The following is an 18,942-nucleotide window of genomic DNA, read 5'->3' as shown; positions in this document are numbered from 1 at the left end:
GTGTATAAAACCAAGCATAAGGCTGATGGTAACATTGAGCATCACAAGGCAAGGCTGGTCGCAAATGGTTATGCACAGACGTATGGCATAGACTATGAGGAGACCTTTGCTCCAATGGCAAAGATGACGATTGTGAGAGCTGTCATAGCAGTGGCTGCATCTAGAGGATGGATTATGCATCAAATGGATGTAAAGAATGCCTTCTTGAATGGTGAGTTGCAAGAGGAAGTGTATATGGATCAGCCACCTGGTTATGTCGATCCAGGTTACCAAGATTATATATGCAGACTTATCAAAGCTTTGAATGGTTTGAAGCAGGGCTCTAGAGCATGGTATGACAGGATTGCCAAGTATCTTGTCAGTATTGGTTTTAGGAGAGCTCATGCTGATCATTCACTCTATGTACGTGAGAGTGATGTGGGGATTGTGGTCATTACCATATATGTAGATGACCTTATTATTGTTGGTGACAATGCTATGGAGATTGACCATGTGAAGGGTCTTCTCAAACAGGAGTTTGAAATGAAAGATTTAGGCGAGTTGTGCTACTTTCTTGGCATTGAGGTGATCAGGACTCCAGAGGGTGTATGGCTATCACAGAGACAGTATGCTTTGGACATGTTGTCAAAGTATGGTATGGCTGATTGTAAGCCAATTTCTATTCCCTTGGATGTGAATGCAAAGCTGAGTGCAGAGAAGGGTGATGTTGTTGAGGATGTCAACATGTACAGGAAGATTGTGGGTAGTCTAATCTACTTGACTATCACGAGGCCAGACTTGAGCTACACTGTAGGCTTGGAGAGTCAGTTCATGCAGCTTCCAAGGAAGCCACATTTGGATGGAGTACGACGCACACTTAGGTATGTGCAAGGTACTCTTGACTACCGATTGTTCTATGCAGCAGATGCACCATTAGGATTGTATGGGTATACAGATGCAGATTGGGCAGGTATCATTGTTGATAGGAGATCTACGAGTGGCTTCATGTTCTCTTTTGGGAGTGCTTCTGTTACTTGGAGTAGCAAAAAGCAGCCTACAGTTGCTTTATCGAGCACAGAGGCCGAGTACAGAGGTGCAACAGTTGCGGCGTGCGAGGTAGCTTTGCTACGCACATTACTTGAGTACTTGGGAGTGCAAATGGACCAACAAATTTTCATCCATTGTGACAAACTCAGCAGCATGCAGTTGGCTAGGAACCCAGTGTTCCATGCCAGGACCAAACACATAGAGGCCCATTACCACTACGTTCGAGAGCGAGTGTTGGTGGGCGACATCGACTTGGTCTACGTCAGCACAGAGGAGCGGATAGCGGATATCTTTACCAAGGCCCTCGGAGCTGAGAAGCTTCGATGTTTCCGGACTATGCTTGGACTCTGCGACATGCAGAGCTCGAGGGGGAGTGTTGAGATGTCGAGCTCTACACCTTGAGCTGGCATCCACTACGGGTCTTGGCCGCTTACGGCATTTATTCACTGGCGCGTTAGGTGACCGACACGAAGGATCTCTGCCAGTGATTCTACAGCTGGACTACACTTATAGTGCCAGCCTAGTACGCTTCTAGCGAGTTCACACTTAGTGATCGCATGTACATATGTGCTACTTTTCAGCTTTAGCACTTAGTCATTTTGTACTCTCTTTTCTGTGAAGAAGAAGAAGAAGCTTTCCATCTCTGTGTGCTTTGTGCTTGTCTTGTGTAGCTCTCTTGCATCCTCATTCTTTACATATAGAACACCATCCAGGTTAGCCAGCTGATATGTGCCATTTGGAAAACACTCCACTACCTTGAAAGGGCCTTCCCACTTAATTTGAAACTTCTTTTGGAAGGTGTTGTCCAGCTTACTGTTGTAGCACAAAACCAAGTCATGTTTCTTGATACCCTTACTTTTGACCTATTCATTTATCTTTGCCAAAGACTTATCCTGCATCTGCCCATAATGCTCCAATGCGCTCATCCTATCCAACTGGACCTCTTGTAACTGCAAGAGCCTCTCTTTGAATGCATCACTAGGAGGCCCAAGCAACTTCTCTGACATTTTGACCGCACGCAACTCTACCTCCACAGGCAATAGTGCTTCCTTTCCATACACCAAATGAAATGGAGTAAACCTTGTACCTGTCTTCACCGAAGTACGGTAAGCCCATAATGCACTAGGCAATTCCAAATCCCAATTCTTTCCTTGGTGCTCTGTCACTTTAGAAAGAATTTGTACCAACTCACCATTGAATCTTTCATTTAAGCCATTACACTGCGGGTAATAAGGAGTGGTATGCTCGTGCCTAATCTTCATCTTTGTGCATAAGAAGTCTAGCAGTTTAGCTCTAAATCCTGGCCCCTTATCTGAAAGTAGCTTTGATGGCACCCCAAACTTGCAACATATTTCATCATACACAAATTTTGCCACATCCTTTGCAGTGATCTGTTTTACTGCTATAGCCTCTGCCCATCTAGAGAGATAGTCCACTGCCGTCAAGATATAGCTTTTGCCCGTGCTTGTGATAGGTAACGGGCCTATTGCATCAATCCCCCACTTTTCAAACACATCAAACGCCATAATGGTTTTTCGTAGCTCTAGCTTCAACACTCTCTTCCCAAATGCTTGACACCTATTGCAAAACCTACACCAATGGTGAACATCCTTGTGCAAACTAGGCCATACATACCCCTCTTGCAAAATCTTATGCAAGGTGATCTTTAGAGCAAAATGGCCACCACATGTGCCTTCATAATTCTCTTCCAACACTCTGTAAAGCTCCTCCCGCCAAGGTACACGTCTCAACACGAGATCAACCCCTTTCATGTATAAGACATCACCAATCAATTTGTACATGTATGCTCTACGCACAAAGCCATACTTCTTAGACTTCTGAATCTCCTTTGGAATGATTCTTGTTAGCAAAAACTCCTCTTCTTGAGCCAAAATTTCCCGGCCATGATAAAGATGTAAAGTGGTCCTCAACACAAATAGCTCCCCAATCATGCCTTGAGCTGCTTCATGTGCCTCTCCATTTAGAGCACGTTCAATGTGTGTGATTCTCCATGCTTCGAGATTTTTTAACAGGCCTTCAATTTTGAAGCACATTTCCTTCAATGAGGTGTTCTTGCTCTTCCACACACCCAGCACTTGCTTCACCACTAACAAGGCATCACCTTTTATGCTCAACCTTCGAACCCCATGCTTCAAACAAATGTGTAATCCGGCTTCCAGAGTAGCATATTCATCCTCATTGTTACTATGAGCATCCAATTTGAACCCTCTCTTGCATACTAGCTTCCCCTCTGGATCATAAAGTGCTATACCCCCTGAAGCTGCATCATGGCTCTTTCTGTATGAACCATCAAAGAACAACACATGTGCATTGCTAATCTGTGGCACTTCTTCAACTACCTTTCTCACCACCTCTTCCTTAACAATAAGGGGATTCTCCTTGTAGGTCAACAAATCAGCTAGGGTAGCCCTTGTACTATCTTCCACTAGAAAAGAGAACTCAAACTCTTGCAGCTCAATTACCCATTTCTTCACCACATTTGACATGTTAGTACCATTAATTAACTGTGGCAAAAAGGCATAACTCGTCAAGAAAACAAAAGGCCGTGGTAGCAAGTAATGAAGAAATCATTGACAAGCAAATATTACACTGGCCATCACTAGCTCTACTTCCGAGAACTTTCTCTCCGCTACCAACTTCACTCGGCTTGCACAATACACTAGCCTCATATAATGGCTGCCCTTCCCCTTTTGCAATAGCATGGCTCCAATGGCATCATCCCCTACTGAGGGATTTACATAAAAAACTTTCTCCCAATCAGGAGCCTGCATGGCTGACAAACCCCCTAACACCTTTTGAAACACTTGTTCACACTTGTCATCCCATTGCAATGGATCATGCTTTGCCACTTGTTGCAATGGATAAAGAATCTGAGAAGACAATGGAATAAACCTTGCCATGTACTTCACTTTGTGTATAAAGGTTGCCAATTGCTTCGTACTCGTAGGTGATGGAAGAAGAATAATAGACTTAACCTTATCTGGATCAGCCTCAATGCCATTTTCTGACACCATATGGCCCAATAACTTCACCCTTGGCTGTGATAGATGACATTTCTTTGGATTTAGTTGTCCTCCACATTCATCATATCGAGCCAATACCATCTGTAGCTTCTCATGGTGTTCAGCCCTACTGCTATAGACACAGAAGTCATCCATAAAAGCTTTAACACAACTACCAATGAATGGTTCCAACACCCAGTTTGCTCTCTCTTGATAGAAGGAAGGTCCATTTGACAACCCAAATGGAAATACTGTGTAGCAATAGCAGCCCCATGGCATAATAAAAGTTGTCTTTGTGCGGTCTTTAAGAGCAATCTTCAATTGAAAATAGCCTTAAAAACCATCACACACACTGTACCTGTCATAACCTGCCACTGAATCCAAGATCTGATCGATGAATGGAAGACGGTATGGGTTCTTCTTAGTGGCTGCATTTAAGGGTTTAAAATCCACACAAATTCTCCACTTCCCATTCTTCTTTGGGCTGACTACAACTGGACTCACCCATTCTGTGGTCTCCACTGGAACTATGAACCCTGCCTTCAATAACTTGTCCACCTCTACCCGCAAGGCTTCCATTTGCTCTTGACCCATCCTTCTTAGCCTTTGCCGCACTGGCTTAGCACCTTCTTTCAACTCTATATGCATCTCTTTGCCCTTGAACCCTCTGATCTCTTCATATGAAGTAATGAACAAATAAGGAAAACTAGCCAGCATGTGCAAATATATATCCTTCTCCATAGCTGAGAGGTCTCCACTGATCATTTGTGTCATCAATTCCTGCTTCTTTGACAACTCAACCTTGGTTTTCATCAGCCTTTCAATCACTTCATAAGGCCCCTCACTTTCATCTTCAACCTCATTCGCAAATGCAACTAAACCAATCTCCTGAATTTCTTTGTCCATCAAAATAAATGCAACATCAACATCCTCATCACTGCTGGTAGTGCTATCACTGTCCTCATCTGTCACCGTGGAAGAGTCTTCATCACTAAACTCATCCTCATCTTCATAAAGCTCCTCTAATCATTTCCTTGTGTCCATATTATAAAGCTTCTTGGTACCTGTCTTTCCATAGAGGCTAATCGTACCATGTCGCCAATCTTGAATAGCTCCCACTGCACGTAACCATGGTCTGCCCAGTATAATAGGATATGCTCCCAACCCTGCTGGCATCACATGAAAATCAACCACTGCCTTTGCATCATATGCCTCCACTTCTAAGCTCTTTACAACACCCAAGCATTTTACTTTTTGATGGTTTGCCAATCTGATCCAAAAACCTGACACCCCAGCCACTGTGAGACCCATCTTCTCAATGCATGAGTGTGTTATGACGCATATTTGGGCTCTGCCATCCACATAACCTTGTCCCAAATGTTTCCTTTTATGCCACACATCTACTATTGGACAAATGTATGGTAGCTCATCCATTGCCAACACCTTTACTGAACCTCTCTCTGGCTCTTTCTCCATTGGGTTAACCATCCTCTTCCACTGTCGCTTTAGCTTAGGCACCATCTCTATAAGCTGCCCAAAAGTAACATCTGCCTTCCTGCTCGTCAGATCCTCCTTCAAGTCATAGCTTAATTTCCCATCCCCTAGTGGAAAATCTGAAACATGAAACTTTCGACGAGCTCTCCTTTTCCTCTTGGCTTTGACATCCTCACCTTCATGGCTCTTTCCTTTCTTCTTACTAGGACGTGGGGCACTTCTTCCTTCCTTATCCTCTGTGGTCCTCTTCCCAATAGGCATCACTAATGTATCCTCTAGCTTTGATGCCTTCTCCAAGGTGACTACACTTAGCACTTTTGTCTTTCCCTTTTCCTCCTGGGTCAGTCCACTGGTTCCTTCGTCTCCCTTAATTTCGATGCCATAATCATTTGACCTAGTTAGCACCTGTCTTGGCAATGGATACATGTCCCCCCCCATCCTTGGTGGCTTATCACATTGCGGGCTGATGTGACCCAACTCTCCACAATTATAACATGTGGGCGTCTACCTCCAAAACCTACCATTGCTTTGTCCAGCACCATTCCTAGGCCTTTCTTCACCTCCTGGCTGATTTGCAAACCTCCCTCAACCTCGATTATTTCCCACTTGACCTAGCATGTTTAGGCTGAGATTATTCATCAAATCTACCACTTGCCTCATGTCTTGCCTTAGCCCATCATCTTGCACCGATGTAGTGACCACTACTGGCATAACCTGGGTAGTAACAAGAACCACTGGTTCATGATGAACCCCTGACATGCGACCTTGTAAAGACTCTATAGGCTGAAATTCAGACCTCATTGGCAAAGACTCCACCCCTAACTGGCTCATTTTCCTCAGCTTCCACTCTTTGTTCCTTGCTACCTCTAGTGCATCTTCATATGTCCTAGGCTTCTTTAGCTCCACTCTCCAACGTATATTCTCCCAAAGACCAGCTAAGAACCTATCCTTCTTCATCATGTGAGGCGGGGGTACCTGTGGTGCTAAGGCCTTGCACATTTGCTTCCATGCCAATGAAAATTTACGTATGTATGCATCTACTGGCTCACCTTCCTTTTGCACCAAAGCCTGTACTTCTTGCCACACTTTGTCAGGATCTTCTATCTTCACAAAATCCACTTCCAACCCATGTCGTAGATTGTCCCAACTCAACCTTACAGGTGGATCAGCCACACGCAACTCCTCTTCAAATGCTTTAGACCAAACTCGTGCATCACTCTTCAAAGAAATTTGGAGAAGGCGTAACATCTGCGCAGGGTCATGAATCTGGTTTCTAATGCCCTCCATCTTTTCCAAAAATTCTTCCACATCTTCATCATTTCTTCCATGAAACTCCGGATAAGAGAAAGCCATGGCTACCCAAGTTTCAATGCTTTGAGAACCCCTTTGAACACACGTGCAAGAACCCAAAACTTTTGACTACCCAATCCCCAGAATCTTCAATGGAGCTCAACTTTAGATAAGGACAAACACATGCACATCAAATGAGTTTTCATAGTTGATCATGGGAATTACAACAAGCAAAGGACATTCCAAGATCTCACGTAATCTTCTTGGCCCGAACATAAAGACTATGCGCTGCTGGAAAAAAATCTTCCTAGACACATGAACATTTATCTGGATTCTTTGAGTTAAATGAAATGGAGTGAATTGAGGGCCATTTTGATCATCCATTAAAGCCAACCATGAAGCTCCCAAGAAGGCATACCTGACTTAACCTCTGATTTTGCCAAAATTTCAGCAGCATAATAGCATAAATGGCTCAAAAGACCAAAAAACCAGCCATCATAACTTGGAAAAATTTTGGCAGAGTTTCCCCAGAAATAGAGCAGTAGGAACCCAAAATATAGACTGTATATGTATGCATAAACTGTCAACAATAGAACCCGAGCATCAAGTAGGACTCACTAGTACATAGCCTATGGCGAGGTCACAAAAAGGGTACTCCAGCTACCTGTATCACCGAAAGGATCTCTACATTTGAGAATCCCCCAGCTCAATAAAAACCTCACGCTATCGACCCTCACACGAAGGCTAATGCAAATCGTGTATAGTCAAGTCTCAGAAATGACTATCTTCCAAACCAAGTCTCAGAAATGGCTGGGACTGCCAAATACAACCAAGTATGGCTCCACAAATGCGTACAATGGCAGTTTCCACAAGTAACGTACAACCAGTAGACAATGCGCTCAAGCAGGCGCTAAATGATGCATACCCACAACTGCAAGTGACATCACTGCTAGTATATCACTGTACTCCAGCTACGTGTACCTGTGTGAATCACCTATACCTCTACCTGTGTGAATCACCTGTACTTGTACCTATCCCTGTAATCTATAACCTGTAACCTGTAATCTGCCACCTGCAACCTGTAATCCCGAATCTCGAAGCTTGAACCTCGAAGCAGAAGGTACATGAAGAAGATCCTCCGTGGGGGCGCCAAAAGAATGTGAGCGGGATGAAAACACCCACAGCGCCTCTATAACGACCCGACACAAACTCTTGGGAAGATACACACACACACTATGGGGCACCAATCGGCTTAAACAACACACCTGGCCGAGACAGGGAACACACCTCTGGAGTGAGAGGAGAGAGACTATCCACTTGCCCACTCCACACACACACACTGATAGCCGTTTTTCGGCTCTTTGTAATTGCCACAGTGAGTTACCTCACCCTACCAAAATCACCCAAACACTGTGGCTATCCCTACCATTTCACTGTACATAGGCGTGTGTGAGTCACGGGACTTTTCCCATATCTTCTTAAAAAACCCTCAATTAGCTAGTCATTGGGCTAGTTGAGCCAAAAAAAATAAAAAAAAATAAAAAAAATAAGTATATTATGGCCCATGCGTATGTAAATATTTCTTTGTATATAGGGCCTAAATAAAAGATTTTTTTCATAATTATTTTGATATTTATTTAAATATTTCTACCGAGGTGTGTGTTATTTATGCTCTGTACATTGCCTCACCATTACCACAATTTTTCTTACCATTTTTCATACTCTTTATTCCATATAGAAATATTTTCATGTAAGCTTCTCTTATTTTTGGTGTAACTCCATCCCAACAAAAATCCAAAAAAACTAGTTTTATTTATGTGTATATTTTTTCACTATTTTGATTTTTCCCTTCCTACATCTACTTTGTTTTTTTCTAAAAAATTAGAACACCAAAAATATTTATCTTTTTATGGTAGCCTCATAATGAGAGAGATTTCTTTTGACCCCTTTATATTTTTTCCACTTATATTATTTATATTTGACATGTACATATTTTTTAGACCCCTCAATATTTGATTTTCTTAGTTGTACTATTCACTTATATCCTAATCTCAACAATATCTTCAATTATAGACCTACCAAATAAGGTCAAGGGTAGGTGGCATGCATACATGCACTATGGAGGGCTCACTCTTGGAGGTATTCAAAAGAATCATCCAAAGAAGGACCCCACAATGACCTTTGCAGTGGAAAAAAACGGTCGGTTTTGCAGAATTTTTAAAGTTCACTTGCTCTTTGAATTTGAAAAGTTGATACAAACAAAAGTTGTAGCTCGTGGGCTAAACTTTTTCCTCAAATTTTTTCATATTTTTCTGAGCTACGAGCTGTGAGCTATGACTTTTTTAGTGGACCCCAGTTTTTCCATGCTATGCAGCCACACTCTCTCTTCCACTTTATCATTTTCCTCTTTCACACACACTTCTCCACTCATCATCCCCGTCTCTCTCACCACTCCTCTCTGCACACTACTCACCTTCTCTTCAACCTTGAAGAATAAGAGAAACCATGGTGAACTCATACCTCCCACACACAATTCCATTACAAAATTGACCACCTAGTCCCATTTTTCCTCCTCCAAATTACCCATATCTATCAAAAAACCACAAAATTCAGCCTCTTCTCTTAAAAGACAGCATCATGGTGGTTGATTACTCAGCTTCAATTACCTTGTCTCTCAAGGAAGGTCAAGAGTGGGAAAAATGTACCGTCAAAGCTAGTGGACCGTCAACAAGCGTCAAAATTGGCTCTACTCAAGACACTTGGAGCATCAACCTTGTAAGAAATCCACCTTTTCTTACCTCTTAAGAGTTTTTCTTCCTTATTTGTATCCTACATGGATACTCCCATTGTAAATATCCAATTCCTTTTGTAAATTAATACTAACTCTACTAACACTAACCCACTATGAAAAGTCCTATCACCTCCATTTCTCTCCTCTCTCTTTCCCCACCAACTTCTTGATAATTCCAAGCAAAAGAAATTAGATAAATTGCTGAAAATCTAACCCAACCATGGTTAGAGGAGTAACCCTAGCCTTCAAAATTGCTATAAAAGGAGGGTGTAGCTAGCACAAAAAAGGGGAGCCATAAGCAAGAGCACTATGCTATAGCTTGAGAAGCCAAGCTCAACCTCTCTAGAAGGAGCCCTTGAGTGGAAGCTCATTGTCTTATGCATGTGCATGTGTTGTAATAGGGGATTAGCAAGGGAACTCTATGCTATTGTAAGAGAGAGAGTGATCATTCAATTGAGAGTAGGAAATCTATCATTTCTCCTACTAGTGTAAGCCCAACATTTGCTGAATCAAGGAGGGTGGATTTGGACTAAGCTTGGATATTTTGTCTCCCTTCCAACGTGAAGTAATGGACAACAATGATGCGTAAGTGTCTTGGTGTTTTTTGTTAAGTTCTTGATAGATTGTCTCTGGTGTTGTCATCAATCTAGCCATAAATCCCACATACTGTAAGAGGGCGACAGGGTGGAGAGGACTCCCCTAGCTTTAAGACAGTGATTGGGGTGGCTTTTCTTGTGATGTGTTGTGGTGAAATTTACGCAAGCTATGTTGAACAAATACTAATTTCACTTTGATTTGTCATGACAGATTTGTAAGAAGGTATTAATGCAACAAGCACCCCCTCCCCCTTTCTCTCTCTTTCTTAAATATATAGTTGTGTTTGCTTGATCATTGCCGATACGTTTCAAAGCAGTCCGAGCACTCTCTCTCTCTCTCTCTCTCTCTCTCTCTCTCTCTCTCTCTCTCTCTCTCTCTCTCTCTCTCTCTCTCGTGTTTAGTGTGTGAGAGTGTTCCATTGGTGTTAGGGTTAGTGTAAATTCCTTGCTTGTTTGTGGGTTGCTCTAACGATTCTCCTCTTTTGCATCCTAGTTCGCTCTTAAACTAGGTGGTGCCCCTTGTGTAGTTGGGATTTGGCTGTGGGTTTGTTGTTTTGGTTTGTGTTGTGTTGTGCCCCAGCCCCATTGAGCAGCACGGGATCCTTGAAGGGTGTCTAGAGGTTGCTCTTCTTGTTGCCCGCCCCGGACCGCCTCAAATTGGTGCCCCCACTAAGGACGGCTTGTGTATTTTTGTGTAGAATCAACCTTTAGCATAGTCAAGTAGTTTTCATGAATCACGAAAATTGGTATGATCCCTTCATTCCCATTGCAAGGCAAAAGGTACACATAATTGTTAGTACTAAGTTGCAATTTCAACGTGTCATTCGTAGAATTTTAGGTCCCCTTAGGTTGGCCGAGATAAACGCTTCAGTAAATCCTTTTATTTTGCCTCTCATTAGGTACGACCTTAGTTTGGACGTCTATATTTTTGTTTTGTTTTAAGCATTAGGTCATGCATAGACCATGGATAATGGCCCAGGAATAGAGGTTTTCCCTTTCCATTTCACTCCACACATTAGAATAAACATTGCAATTAGTAGGAAAATCCATTTTCAAGAACGTATGGTGTTCATGTTTGGTGCCCAAAGAGTAGGAGAAATTCTTGCATCACCAAACCCTGTCATTCTACCTCTCATCAACTACCACACTTCTTTTGATGTACATGTGTTCATTTTATTTTAAAATGAAGTGCAGCCCGGCAAAATAGTGTGTATGTTTGTTTTTTCTTTGTCCAAGTTGTTACAAGAAACAAAAAAATGATCATTTGTTCTAACTGGGAATGTGTGTGCAGTGAAAGTTCAATCCTTAGAGATCTAGCTCTATTACCAATTGAGTTGCAGGAGCAAGTAGTAAGGCTTCTCCCTCATAACAAGAGGGTGGTGAAGTTAAGACGGAAGGTCCTACGCGTGGATTCCATTTTCCTCTTGTTGTTGGGCACTAAGGAAGACCGCGCATTCATCCAACTAGTGTGTGCCCTAAGATTGGTAAATAGAGTGAAATTTGGCGTTTGGCGAGTGCATTTCACCATTGAGGAAGACTCTTCAGGAAACTTGCGGCCAGAGTTCATGCTTCATAGGCTCACATTTGGTGAATTTTTTCCTCATTTGCGTCTTATTAATAGTCTTCCTTTCGCTTTCAACAAAGGAGATAGGGAGCTATTCAGAGCTTGTCTTAATAAAGAGAGCATAGAGAAGATTGCAAATTTGTATAAATTCTCATCCTTCTCTACTTTCTATGACACTTTGTTCATAGAGACATTGTAAATCTCTTTATGCTTTTGAATGATTTAACCATAATCCTAAGGAGTTTTTGTCCAGGAATTTTGTAGCACAAGTGGAGTCTTTAAATCTTGCAAACTTGATTGGACTTGATGAGGATGTTCTTTATGAAATTGTGAGAAGGTTGCCTCACTCCGACTGTGTGGAACTCGAAGGAAAGGAGCTCCTAGTCAATTGCTACTTTCTCACGGCCTTCGACGAGCATGAAGATCTAGTTTTTATACAAACCGCTTGTACGTTGGGAATTGTAGAGCAAGTGAAATTTATCACTTGGGACGTGGTTGCTCTTTTGGATCCAGAAAATGAAGTTCTAGAGATTTCGGTTTATCGCCTTAGCTTTGAAGAATTTCAACCCTTCTTAGAGCTCATCAATAGTCTACCCTTTTGTTTTGATCAAACAAATCGAGACCTCATTGAAGCTTGGATAGCTGAAGAAGAAAACCTAGAGTGGTATTTTCTTACTTCTTCATTTGCAGGCGAGTGGTTCTAAATCTCTATTGTATCCCTTATTGTAACTCGTGTTGTAATCTTTCATAATAATGGAGAGCCAACGCCAAATGTCTAGATATCCTCTTTTCTTTGGAGAGCCTGGAGAGGATGCAGAATTATTTTTAGCAAATTTCAAGATGTCTTGCCGTATCAAGAGGATAGTAACCGATCAAGAACGTGTAGAAATGTTTGAGGTGGTCCTTAGGAAAGATGCTAGTACTTGGTTTGACTCTTTCCCTGAGGAAGTTAAGGGGAATTACACAGAAGTTTTGAATCGTTTTAAGAGATACTTCTTTGATCCCCAAAACACTCAAAAACTATGGCAAGACATTGTTTCTCATAAGCAAAAAGACTTAGATGACTACTACTTGTACAAGCAAGAGTTTCTACGTCTTTGGGCTCTATGGATACGAAATGTTGCTAACCCTGGTGATGGTGCAGAATTTTTAAAGAAGGAGAGGTTCATAGCCGGACTCTTTCCTGACCTTAAGGTCAAAGTTGAGGCGGGTGCACCTGCTACTTTTGATGCAGCTGAAACTAGGGCTGCTGAGAAATATAGGAAACTCAAGTGCTTAAGGGGAGAGGTTCCAATAGAAGGTCTTAGACCCAAAGGTAAGTCACAAGCATCAACATCGAGAGAGCTTCCTAAGGTAACGGCGGAAGTAATTGAGAAATTAAACGAATCTTTAAGCAGCCTCTCAATTCACCTTGCACAAGCTGTAGGTCCAAAGGGACAAGCAAAGAAGTCTGAAGAGCGAGATCCACGAACTAGGAGAGTCTTGCAATGTTGGAATTGCGGAGAGTCTGGACATGGGATGTATAATTGTCCTTGGCCCCGTGGAGAGCCAGGGAGACCTAACTTGAATTACCCAGTGATGAATGCAGGAGAAGGAGCTGGTCAACAACCAAGGCTTCTACAAAGGCCAAATGGACCGAGACCACCTCCACAAGGGGTAGAAGGAGTTCCACCTTTGCCAGATCCAATGTGCATGTGGTAGAGGTGACAAATTCAAATGAGGTTGACATGGAAGCCAATGGCATTAAGCGTGGCCGAGGAAAAGGTAAAGAGAAAGAGGGTGTCCCATCACAGAGTGACCATGGACAAGGCAAGAAGGCAAAGGAGACCAAGGAAGCTAAGAGGACTCGACGTCGTATCAATCTCCAAGACTTCCCTCTTGGACATGGTATGGCTCCATACAACCTGTTGGAAGACATGCGAGGTAAGGGTCCTGATATCTCATGGCCTCAGTTTCTTGCATTATGCCCACAAGTTAGGAGGGATTTAACAAAGGCAGTTAGCACTAGGAGAAAGGTAAAAGATAGTTTTCCTGTTGTAAAAATTGCACATGTTGAAATGAACGAGGATATTACACCTGTGCTAGATTTTTACCTAAAAGGAAGATTGGTTAGGAAAGGTCTAGTGGATGGGGGTGCACAAATTTGCATCATGACAGAAGGGCTCATGCAAAGACTAGGCATGCACATCCATGAGACACCTGAAATCAAAGTGAAAATGGCAAACAATAGCAAGGCTAGGTGCATAGGCATTTGTAAAAATGTCTTTGTAGAGGCCTTTGGCATTAAGAAAGCGGTGGATTTTTATGTTATGTTGACCAAGGGAAGTGGTTATCCATTTATCCTAGGAAGACCATGGCTAATGAAAATGCGAGCTTTGCAGGATTGGGAGAGTGGGAAACTGATTTGGAGGAATGACAATCATAAGAAGGTTGTCTTTGACATGAAGGAGCAACGCCAAGAGGAGCTCCATGAAGAATCATCTCAAAGTGAGACGGAAGAAGGTTGGACCGATAGCACTTCAGAAGAAGAAAGTAGCGGCAGCATTACTGAAGAGGAGTCTTACATCGAATTCATGGGGGTAAGGTTTAAGCCAAGCAACCAAGAGACCTCTTGTCAAGGCTTGGAGGAGGTAGGTCCTCAAGAGAACGAAGGTGTTCAAGATGAAGGGATGCTGGAAGGTATGCTATCAACAACACTTACAAAGGATGAAAGAGAGGAGTTCAAATGTGTGCTAAGGAAGTTTCCTAGGCTTTTTGCTAAAGACTACACCGACGTGCGTGGGGTAGATGTTGTTCAAGACAAGATTGAGTTAAAGCTTGAGGCCACACCTAAAGCTCAGAAGCTACGAAGGCTGGGAGCTATAAAGGAACAGGCTCTACTCAAGGAGGTAAGAAAGCTTCTAGCAGCAGGTTTCATTTATCCAGTGGAGAATTCAGAGTGGGTCTCTCCTGTTGTTGTCCCTCCTAAGAAAAATGGCAAGTGGAGGGTGTGTGTGGATTACCGTCCCCTCAATGAGGCAACAAAAAGAGATCACTTTCCCCTCCCATTCCAGGATGAGATACTAAATGAGGTAGCTGGTCATGAGAAGTACACTGTGTGTGATGGCTACTCGGGTTACTTTCAAATAGGTATCGCATTGGAGGATCAATTGAAAACAACCTTTATCACTCCTTGGGGTTGTTATGCTTTTAGAGTCATGCCATTTGGCCTGACAAATGCTCCTGCAACTTTCCAACGCTTCATAAACATGGTGTTTCAAGCATTCTTTGGAAAGTCCATTAGGGTTTTTATTGATGATTTTTGCATTTATAGCTCAAAATCATTGCATCTACAAAGGGTAGAAGAAGGTTTAAAGAATCTCTATGACATGGGAGGTCAACTCAACCCCGACAAGTGTCACATAGCTGAGGATGAAGTGATCTTGCTTGGTCACAAGGTTTCCTATAAAGGCATTGAGGTGGATCCTTCAAAGGCAGAGGCTCTTATTGAGGTCCCCTCACCCAAGAATCTCAAAGAGGTCATATCATTCATTCAAAAAGTGAAGTATATGTCACGCTTTATTCACTTAGCTTCGGAGTTGCTTCATCCTTTGCAAAAGTTGACACAACTAGTAGAATTTGCATGGTCTGATGAGCTTGAAGAGTAGTTTTGTAACATTAAAGTCATTTTTTCAGAGCTACCAACACTCATGCCTCCTTGTTGGGAGTACACATTCTTTGTTAGCTCTAGTGTTGGAAGGGAAACAATTGGTGCTGTGTTGCTACAACAAGATCCCCATAGTACAAGGATGCGACCCATCTACTTTGCTAGTAGGGTCATGAATGCTTTGGAGAGAGACTACACAGAAGCAGAACTCATGATGCTTTCTCTCATGTTTGCGGTGAGAAAGTTTAGATCCTACCTACTCCCAAAACCTTTTGTAATCCTCACCGCAGAGAATTTGTTCCCTTGGGTGTCATCTCAAATGAATCTTAGTACTAGGATCTCAAAGTGGATTATGGAGTTGCAAGAGTTTCAATACTCTTTCAAGGTAGAAGATAGTGTGCGTGCACAATTGGCAGGGATCCTCACTTATAGGGTGCATGAAAAGGAGATTAAGGTGCCTGAAGTAAAGACCCTACCATTGCCACCACCAAAAAGTATTCCTAATGCTTTTACCTTGTTCTTTGATGGAGATTTTCGTCGAGCCACAGGGAAAGCAGGGGGAGGGCTAGTGTTGCTCAACCCAAGTGGAGAGGTGGTCATGAAAGAGAAGTTCAATCTACCAGGTTCAACTAGCAACAATGAAGTGGAATACGACACACTACTTCATGGTTTGAAGATGTGCATTGGCCAAGGGATAAAACGTCTCATGGTAAAGGGAGATGCACTTCTCATTGTTAAACAGATTGTAGGCATTTGGGCATGCAAGAATGAAAGCTTAAGGACAAAATTTCATGCCATTCGTAAGATGTTTAATCAGTTTGAAGAAGTGCAACTATATCATATTCCGAGGAAACAAAATGAAGATGCTGATTTACTTGCACAACAAGCAGTTACATGTGTTGAGAGAGAAGTGAAGGTCATCATGGTGGCAGCAACTGTCAAGCAACCGAGATACCAGGGATTGGAGTCATTGACTCCCATTATTAGCTACATTTTGGAGGGCGAGTTTCCACAAGACTTCACGAAGGCTCAGAAGAGGAGACTCATGAAGAAGGCAAGCGCATATCTCTTCCTAGAAGGCTCCCTCTATCAAAGAGGGAGGGATCAAGTATGCAGAAGAGTACCAACTATTGAGGAAATTCCAGCCATTCTAAAAGGTTTGCATGAAGAAGCATGTGGTGGTCATTTTGCCCAAGAATTAACTGTGAAGAAGATTTTGCTTGCGGGGTATGTTTGGCCAAGTCTGCATGTGGATGTCCAACATTGGTGTAAAAGTTGTCACAATTGTCAGGTAAATGGGAATAGAAGATTGGTTTATGGTCCAAGGCAAATAGTGCTTGCAAATGGACCCTTTGAAAAATGGGGCATTGATGCTATGGGTCCTCTGCCTAGGAAAAAAAATGGTAAACTCTACATTCTAGTGGCTGTAGACTATATGACTAGGTGGGTGGAAGCTCAAAGTGTGGCAAGAGTGAATGAGAGGACAGTTAGCAAGTTTGTGTACAATCACATTTGTTGTAGATTTGGCACACCTTTGGAGATTGTTTCTGATAATGGTCTAGGGTTTAGAAAGGGCTTGCTCACAGATGTTTGTGAAGAGCTTCGCATTCTACATCGTCACAGTACACCCTACTATCCCCAATCAAATGGTTTGGTAGAAAAAGCTAATGGTGTCATTGCAGGCATCATTAGAAAGATGGTGAAAAACAAGACAAAGTTGTGGGATGACTTCTTGGATGGTGCCTTGTGGGCGTATCGAACCACATATAGGGAAGCCACGGAGTTCACACCATTTCACTTGGTCTATGGTCAAGAGGCTTTACAGCCAATTGAACTAAACATTCCAACAATGCGACTTCATGGCAAATCAGCACAAGATGATCAAGAAGCATGGATGGATCGACTTCTTACCTTAGCTGAGCTTGAGTGGAAAAGAGAAGCAGCATACGAGTGCTATAAGAGGAAAGCCACACAGACAAAGGAGAAGCTTGACAAGAAACTGAAGGACAAAGGCATCAATGAAGGAGATCTTGTGCTAAGGTATGACAATCGACTCGATAATCGTTTTGATGCCAAATTTGAAACAAGATGGCAAGGGCCATACATAGTCAAGAAGGCTTTCAATTCTAGTTACTATCAGCTTATGAACTTGAATGGTAAAGAGCACTCCAGGAAAGTAAACGGGTATCGCTTGAAGCACTATTTGAGTCGCCTTCTACCAAAGGATCTACCAAAGATCTGTCAAAAGGCCACTGTCTCATGTAAGTATTGTTACATGAAGCATGAGTGTAACTCTAGCCAAAATTCCGAGGGGCCAAACAATGAAGATCTTGTCAAGGACTCTGAAGCACTCTCTTTGGAAAAGATGCTCTATGATGGTACATGAATATACCATCATCCAGGGGGAGGGCTAATGATAGCCATTTTTCGGCTCTTTGTAATTGCCACAGTGAGTTACCTCACCCTACCAAAATCACCCAAACATTGTGGCTATCCCTACCATTTCACTGTACATAGGCGTGTGTGAGTCACGGGACTTTTCCCATATCTTCTTAAAAAACCCTCAATTAGCTATTCATTGGGCTAGTTGAGCCAAAAAAAATTAAAAAAATTAAAAAAAATAAGTATATTATGACCCATGCATATGTAAATATTTCTTTGTATATAGGGCCTAAATAAAAGATTTTTTTCAAAATTATTTTGATATTTATTTAAATATTTCAACGAGGTGTGTGTTATTTATGCTCTGTACATTGCCTCACCATTACCACAATTTTTCTTACCATTTTTCATACTCTTTATTCCATATAGAAATATTTTCATGTAAGCTTCTCTTATTTTTGGTGTAACTCCATCCCAACAAAAATCCAAAAAAACTAGTTTTATTTATGTGTATATTTTTTCACTATTTTGATTTTTCCCTTCCTACATCTATTTTGTTTTTTTCTAAAAAATTAGAACACCAAAAATATTTATCTTTTTATGGTAGCCTCATAATGAGAGAGATTTCTTTTGACCCCTTTATATTTTTTCCACTTATATTATTTATATTTGACATGTACATATTTTTTAGACCCCTCAATATTTGATTTTCTTAGTTGTACTATTCACTTATATCCTAATCTCAACAATATCTTCAATTATAGACCTACCAACTAAGGTCAAGGGTAGGTGGCATGCATACATGCACTATGGAGGGCTCACTCTTGGAGGTATTCAAAAGAATCATCCAAAGAAGGACCCCACAAGGACCTTTGCAGTGGAAAAAAACGGTCGGTTTTGCTGAATTTTTAAAGTTCACTTGCTCTCCGAATTTGAAAAGGTGATACAAACAAAAGTTGTAGCTCGTGGGCTAAACTTTTCCCTCAAATTTTTTCATATTTTTCTGAGCTACGAGCTGTGAGCTATGACTTTTTTAGTGGACCCCAGTTTTTCCATGCTATGCAGCCACACTCTCTCTTCCACTTTATCATTTTCCTCTTTCACACACACTTCTCCACTCATCATCCCCG

The sequence above is a fragment of the Adiantum capillus-veneris genome, chromosome 8, assembly GCF_014529385.1.
Source record: "Adiantum capillus-veneris isolate H3 chromosome 8, ASM1452938v2, whole genome shotgun sequence".
Taxonomy (NCBI): Eukaryota; Viridiplantae; Streptophyta; class Polypodiopsida; order Polypodiales; family Pteridaceae; genus Adiantum; species Adiantum capillus-veneris.
Note: the sequence above shows the minus strand (reverse complement) of the source record.